Here is a 7,653-nt window from a genome sequence, read left to right as displayed (position 1 = left end):
TGCTTTTGGAGCAGTGATCTGCTAAGGCTTTGGCTGGCCTTTGGCCATGTCTAGTGTTTTGGACCGAAGCTTTCTTTGAAAGCTTGGCTGGCTGTGAAGCCATGTCTAATTCCTGGACCGGAGTCTTAAACTAGCATTGCACTGATTCCTGGAATTCTCATTAGAATTTTGATATCTTTTTCCACTTAATTTTCAAAAAATCACAAAAAAATTTTACAAATCATAAAAACTAAAAATATTGATGTTTCTTGCTTGAGTCTAGTTCATCTTAAGTTTGGTGTCAATTGCATGCATTCATCATGTGTCTTAAAGATCTTCAAGTAATTCTTGATGATTCTTACTCTGATCTTGAATTCTCTTGACTTGAGTGTTTATGTGTCTCATAGTGTCATAGTACAAACTGCTAAGTGGTGTCTTGCATGCATTGTTATTGATTTTGTTGCATTTTGATTGTTAAAAAATCCAAAATATTTTTATTTGTGTCTTTTCAAGTCAATACACAAAGAATTGAAGGTTCAGAACATACTACAGAGGAATTATACAGAAAAGCTGAGCATTCGAAAATGCCCAGTGAAGAGACGACTGGCGTTTAAACGCCAGCCAGGGTACCTGGTTGGGCGTTTAACGCCCAAAAAGGGTGCATTTTGGGCGTTAAACGCCAGAATGGATACCATTCTGGGCGTTTTAACGCCAGGATGGTGCTAGGGGGAAGATTTTGTTTTTCAAATCAAATTTTTTTCAATTTTTCAAGGTTTTTCAAAATCAAATCTTTTTCAAATCATATCTTCTCAATCAAATGTTTTCAAAATTAATTTCTTTCCTTTTTCAAAGATACTTACTAACAATAATGATTTGATTGAACATCTCAAATTTGTTACCTTTCTGTTGAGAAGGTTTAATGTTTGAATCATATCTTTTCTTGTTAGGCAAGTCATTTATTTTTAAAATCAAATCTTTTTAAAATTGTTTTCAAATCATATCTTTTAAAATTGTTTTCAAATCAAATCTTTTCAATCATATCTTCTTAACCACATCTTTTTCAAAATAAGTTTTCAATCAAATCTTTTTAACTTCTAATTTCAATTCCTTTTTCAAAAATCACTTGATTTCTTTTCCACTTTTATTTTCGAAAATCAATTAAGTTTTTTCAAAATGTTTTCAAAATCTTTTTAATTTAATTTTCGAAAATTACCTTCCCCTCTTCCCACATCCTTCTATTTATGGAGTACCACTCCTTCTCAATGCACAATTCGAACCTTATCTAATTAAAGTTCGAATTTTTCTTCTCCTTCTTCTTTCTATTTCTCTTTTCCTCTGACACCTCAAGGAATCTCTATACTGTGACATAGAGGATTCCCACATTTCTTGTTCTCTTCTCTTTCATATGAGCAGGAGCAGACAAAGGCATTCTTGTTGAAGCTGACCCTGAACTTGAAAGGACCTTGAAGAGAAAGCTAAGAGAAGCCAAAGCACAACTCTCTTTAGAGGACCTGACGAATTCTTCAAAAGAAGAAACTCATGGCAGCCGAAATAACAACAATGCCAACAATGCAAGGAAGGTGCTGGGTGACTTTACTGCACCTACTCCTGACTTCTATGGGAGAAGCATCTCTATCCCTGCCATTGGAGCAAACAACTTTGAGCTTAAGCCTCAGTTGGTTTCTCTACTGCAACAGAATTGCAAGTTCCATGGACTTCCAATGGAAGATCCACATCAGTTTTTAGCTGAGTTCTTGCAAATCTGTGATACAGTCAAGACTAATGGGGTTGACCCTGAGGTCTATAGACTGATGCTATTCCCTTTTGCTGTAAGAGACAGAGCTAGAATATGGTTGGACTCTCAACCTAAGGATAGCCTGGACTCTTGGGAAAAGCTAGTCAATGCCTTCTTGGCAAAGTTCTTTCCACCTCAAAAATGGAGTAAGCTTAGAGTGGAAGTCCAAACCTTCAGACAGAAGGATGGAGAATCCCTCTATGAAGCTTGGGAAAGATACAAACAATTAATCAGAAAATGTCCCTCAGACATGCTTTCTGAATGGAGCATCATAGGTATTTTCTATGATGGTCTCTGAACTATCCAAGATGTCTTTGGATAGCTCTGCTGAGGATCTCTTCATCTGAGAAGACGCCTACAGAGGCTCAAGAACTAATTGAAATGGTTGCAAATAACCAATTCATGTACACTCTGAAAGGAATCCTGTGAACAATGGGACTAGTCAGAAGAAAGGAGTTCTTGAGATTGATACTCTGAATGCCATACTGGCTCAGAACAAGATATTGACTCAACAAGTCAATTTGATTTCTCAAAGTCTGTCTGGAATGCAAAATGCACCTGGCAGTACTAAGGAAGCTTCATCTGAAGAAGAAGCTTATGATCCTGAGAACCCTTCAATGGAAGAGGTGAATTACCTAGGAGAACCCTATGGAAACACCTATAATTCTCCATGGAGAAATCACCCAAATTTTTCATGGAAGAATCAAGAGAACCTCAGCAAGGTTTCAATAACAATAATGGTGGAAGAAACAGGTTTAGCAATGGCAAGCCTTTTCCATCATCTTCTCAGCAACAGACAGAGAATTCTAAGCAGAACCAATCTGACTTAGCAACCATGGTCTCTGATCTAATCAAAACCACTCAAAGTTTCATGACTGAAACAAGGTCCTCCATTAGAAATTTGGAGGCACAAGTGGGACAGCTGAGTAAGAAAATTACTGAACTCCCTCCAAGTACTCTTCCAAGCAATACAGAAGAAAATCCAAAAGGAGAGTGCAAAGCCATAACCATGGCCGAATTTGGAGAGGAAGGAGATGAAGTGGACGCCACTGAGGAAGACCTCAATGGGCGTACACTGACCTCCATTGAGTTCCCCAATGAGGAACCATGGGAATCTGAGGCTCAAAATGAGACCATAGAGATTCCATTGGACTTACTTCTGCCTTTCATGAGCTCTGATGAGTATTCTTCCTCTGAAGAGGATGAGTATGTCACTGAAGAGCAAGTTGCTAAATACCTTGGAGCAATCATGAAGCTAAATGACAAGTTATTTGGAAATGAGACTTGGGAGGATGAACCTCCTTTGCTCACCAAAGAACTGGATGACTTGTCTAGGCAGAAATTACCTCAAAAGAGACAAGACCCTGGGAAGTTTTCCATACCTTGTACCATAGGCACCATGACCTTCAAGAAGGCTCTGTGTGACTTAGGGTCAAGTGTAAACCTCATGCCTCTCTCAGTAATGGAGAAGCTAGGGATCTTTGAGGTACAAGCTGCAAGAATCTCACTAGAGATGGCAGACAACTCAAGAAAACAAGCTTATGGACTTGTAGAGAATGTTTTGGTTAAGATTGAAGACCATTACATCCCTACTGATTTCATAGTCCTAGAGACTGGGAAATGCATGGATGAAACCATCATCCTTGGCAGACCCTTCCTAGCCACAGCAAAGGCTGTGATTGATGTTGATGGAGGTGAACTGATCATTCAAGTGAATGAAAAATCCTATGTGTTTAAGGCTCAAGGATATCCCTCTATCACCATAGAGAAGAAGCATGAAGAGCTTCTCTCAAATCAGAGACAAACAGAGCCCCCACAGTCAAACTCTAAGTTTGGTGTTGGGAGGCCACAACCAAACTCTAAGTTTGGTGTTGAACCCCCACATTCAAACTCTAAGTTTGGTGTTGGGAGGTTCCAACATTACTCTGAGTATCTGTGAGGGTCCATGAGAGCCCTCTGTCAAGCTACTGACGTTAAAGAAGCGCTTGTTGGGAGGCAACCCAATATTATATTTTACATATTTTCTTTTGTTATTTTATTTTATTTTGTAGGTTGATGATCATAAGAAGTCACAAAATTAATTGAAAAAGCAAAAACAAAATGAAAAACAGGAAGAAAAATAGCACACCCTGGAGGAAGATGCTGCTGGCGTTCAAACGCCAGTAAGCCTAGCAATTGGGCGTTTAACGCCCAGTCTGGCACCATTCTGGGCGTTTAACGCCAGAAAGGGGCATCAGACTGGCGTTAAACGCCAGAAAAGGGCAAGAACCTGGCGTTAAACGCCAGGAATGGGCACCAGCCCGGCGTTTAACGCCAGAAATGGCTCAAAACGTGAATTTTGATGCCATTTGGTGCAGGGATGACTTTTCCTTGACACCACAGGATCTGTGGACCACACAGGACCCCAACACCACTCTCTCACTTCTTCCCCCATTCACCAATCACCTCAACACCTCTTCCCCAAAAACCCCTCACCTATCAAATCCCATCTTTCTCTTCACCACTCACATCCATCCTTCATAAAACCCCACCAACCTCACCCTTCAAATTCAAACCACTTTCCCTCCCAAACCCACCCATAATGGCCGAACCTCATCTCCCCTCTCTCCTATATAAACCCTTCTTCACCCCTTCATTTTCACACAACCTAAATAACACTTCTCCCCCTCTTTGGCTGAATACACCACCATCTCCTTCTCCCTCATTTCTTCTTCTTCTACTCTCTTCTTTCTTCTTTTGCTCGAGGACGAGCAAACCTTTTAAGTTTGGTGTGGTAAAAGCGTTGCTTTTTCATTTTCCATAACCATTTATGGCATCCAAGGCCGGAGAAACCTCTAGAAAGAGGAAAGGGAAGGCAAAAGCTTCCACCTCTCCGAGTCATGGGAGATGGATAGATTCATCTCAAGGGTGCATCAAGACCACTTCTATGAAGTTGTGGCCTTGAAGAAGGTGATCCCCCGAGGTTCCCTTTTCACTCAAAAAGGGTGAATATCCGGAGATCCGCCATGAGATCCGAAGAAGAGGTTGGGAAGTGCTTACCAACCCCATTCAACAAGTCGGAATCTTGATGGTTCAAGAATTCTATGCCAATGCATGGATCACCAAGAACCATGATCAAAGTATGAACCCGGATCCAAAGAATTATCTCACAATGGTTCGGGGGAAATACTTGGATTTTAGTCCGGAAAATGTAAGGTTAGCATTCAACTTGCCCATGATGCAAGGAGATGAACATCCTTACACTAGAAGGGTCAACTTTGATCAAAGGTTGGACCAAGTCCTCACAGTCATATGTGAAGAGGGCGCACAATGGAAGAGAGATTCAAGAGGCAAGCCGGTTCAATTGAGAAGGCATGACCTCAAACCCGTGGCTAGAGGATGGTTAGAGTTTATCCAACGCTCAATCATTCCCACTAGCAACCGGTCCGAAGTTACTTTAGACCGGGCCATCATGATTCATAGCATCATGATTGGAGAAGAAGTGGAAGTTCATGAGGTCATAGCCCAAGAACTCTACAAGGTGGCGGATAAGTCCTCTACCTTAGCAAGGTTAGCCTTTCCTCACCTTATTTGTCACCTCTGTTATTCAGTTGGAGTTGACATAGAGGGAGACATCACCATTGATGAGGACAAGCCCATTACCAAGAAAAGGATGGAGCACACAAGAGACCCCTCTCATCATGAGATCCCTGAGATGCCTCAAGGGATGCACTTTCCTCCACAAAACTATTGGGAGCAACTAAACACCTCCCTAGGAGAATTGAGTTCCAACATGGAACAACTAAGGGTGGAGCACCAAGAACACTCCATTCTCCTCCATGAAATAAGAGAAGATCAAAGAATCATGAAAGAGGAGCAACAAAGGCAAGGAAGAGACATTGAGGAGCTCAAGCACTCCATAGGACCTTCAAGAGGAAGGAAGAGCCGCCATCACTAAGGTGGACCCGTTCCTTGATTTCCTTGTTCTTTATTCTTCTGTTTTTCGAATTTTAGTGCTTATGTTTATCCATGTTTGTGTCTTATGATCATTAGTGTCTTAGTGTTTATGCCTTAAAGTTATGAATGTCCTATGAATCCATCACCTTTCTTAAAAAAAAACGTGCTTAATTGAAAAAAAAAAAGAATTGCATGAATTTTGAATTTTATAACAGTTTAATTATTTTGATGTGGTGGCAACACTTTTGTTCTCTGAATGTATGCTTGAACAGTGCATATGTCTTTTGAATTTGTGGTTCATGAATGTTGGCTCTTGAAAGAATGATGAAAAAGGAGACATGTTACTGAGGATCTGAAAAATCATAAAAATGGTTCTTGAAGCAAGAAAAAGCAGTGAATACAAAAAAAAAAGCAAGCGAAAAGAAAAAAAAGAAAAAAAAATGGAAAAAAGAAGAAAGAAAAAAGAAAGAAAAAGAAAGAAATAAAGTTGTGATCCAAGGCAATAAGAGTGTGCTTAAGAACCCTGGACACCTCTAATTGGGGACTCTAGCAAAGCTGAGTCACAATCTGAAAAGGTTCACCCAACTATGTGTCTGTGGCATGTATGTATCCGGTGGTAATACTGGAAGACAGAGTGCTTTGGGCCACAGCCAAGACTCAATAAGTAGCTGTGTTCAAGAATCATCATACTTAACTAGGAGAATCAATAACACTATCTGGATTCTGAGTTCCTAAAGAAGCCAATCATTCTGAGTTCCAAAGGATAAAGTGAGATGCCAAATCTATTCAGAGGCAAAAAGCTAAAAGCCCCGCTCATCTAGTTAATACTGATCTTCATAGATGTTTTTGGAGTTCATTGCATATTCTCTTCTTTTTATCTTATTTGATCTTCAGTTGCTTGGGGACAAGCAACAATTTAAGTTTGGTGTTGTGATGAGCGGATAATTTGTACGCTTTTTGGCATTGTTTTTAGTATGTTTTTAGTATCTTTTAGTTAGTTTTTATTATATTTTTATTAGTTTTTAGTTAAAATTCACTTTTCTGGACTTTACTATGAGTTTGTGTGTTTTTCTGTGATTTCAGGTATTTTCTGGCTGAAATTGAGGGATCTGAGCAAAAATCTGATCCAGAGACTCAAAAGGACTGCAGATGCTGTTGGATTCTGACCTCCCTGCACTCGAAGTGGATTTTCTGGAGCTACAGAAGCCCAATTGGCGCGCTCTCAACGGCGTTGGAAAGTAGACATCCTGGGCTTTCCAGAAATATATGATAGTCCATACTTTGCCCAAGATTTGATGGCCCAAACCGGCGTTCAAAGTCACCTCAAGAAATTCCAGCGTTAAACGCCGGAACTGGCACCAAAATGGGAGTTAAACGCCCAAACTGGCATAAAAGCTGGCGTTTAACTCCAAGAAGAGTCTCTACACGAAAATGCTTCATTGCTCAGCCCAAGCACACACCAAGTGGGCCCGGAAGTGGATTTTTATGTCATTTACTCATCTCTGTACACCCTAGGCTACTAGTTTTCTATATATAGGACCTTTTACTATTGTATTTGACATCTTTTGATCACTTTAGATCTCTAGATCATCTGGGTAGCTATCTTTGTTTTTATGCTATCTTAGATCACTGGGAGGCTGGCCTCACGGCCATGCCTAGACCTTGTTCTTATGTATTTTCAACGGTGGAGTTTCTACACACCATAGATTAAGGTGTGGAGCTCTGCTGTACCTCGAGTATTAATGCAATTACTATTGTTCTTCTATTCAATTCCGCTTGTTCTTTGTCCAAGATATCACTTGTTCTTCAACTTGATGAAGGTGATGATTGACACTCATCATCATTCTCACCTATGAACAAAGTGACTGACAACCACTCTTGTTCTACAAGCATTCGAGGCTCTAGTGAATATCTCTTGGATTCTTTAACCGGAATCTTCGTGG

General features: G+C 40.2%; 1 non-coding gene across 1 annotated transcript; it reads right to left on the bottom strand.

Annotated features, from left to right (window-relative positions):
* Window positions 1-1,922: 1,922 nt before the first annotated feature.
* On the bottom strand, window positions 1,923-2,030 carry LOC130958451 (small nucleolar RNA R71). Its single transcript, XR_009077571.1, has one exon. It is a non-coding gene; the product is annotated as a small nucleolar RNA R71 (small nucleolar RNA).
* Window positions 2,031-7,653: the final 5,623 nt, after the last annotated feature.

The sequence above is a fragment of the Arachis stenosperma genome, chromosome 10 (genome assembly GCF_014773155.1).
Source record: "Arachis stenosperma cultivar V10309 chromosome 10, arast.V10309.gnm1.PFL2, whole genome shotgun sequence".
Lineage (NCBI taxonomy): Eukaryota > Viridiplantae > Streptophyta > Magnoliopsida > Fabales > Fabaceae > Arachis > Arachis stenosperma.
This window is presented reverse-complemented; position numbering and strand designations above follow the sequence as displayed.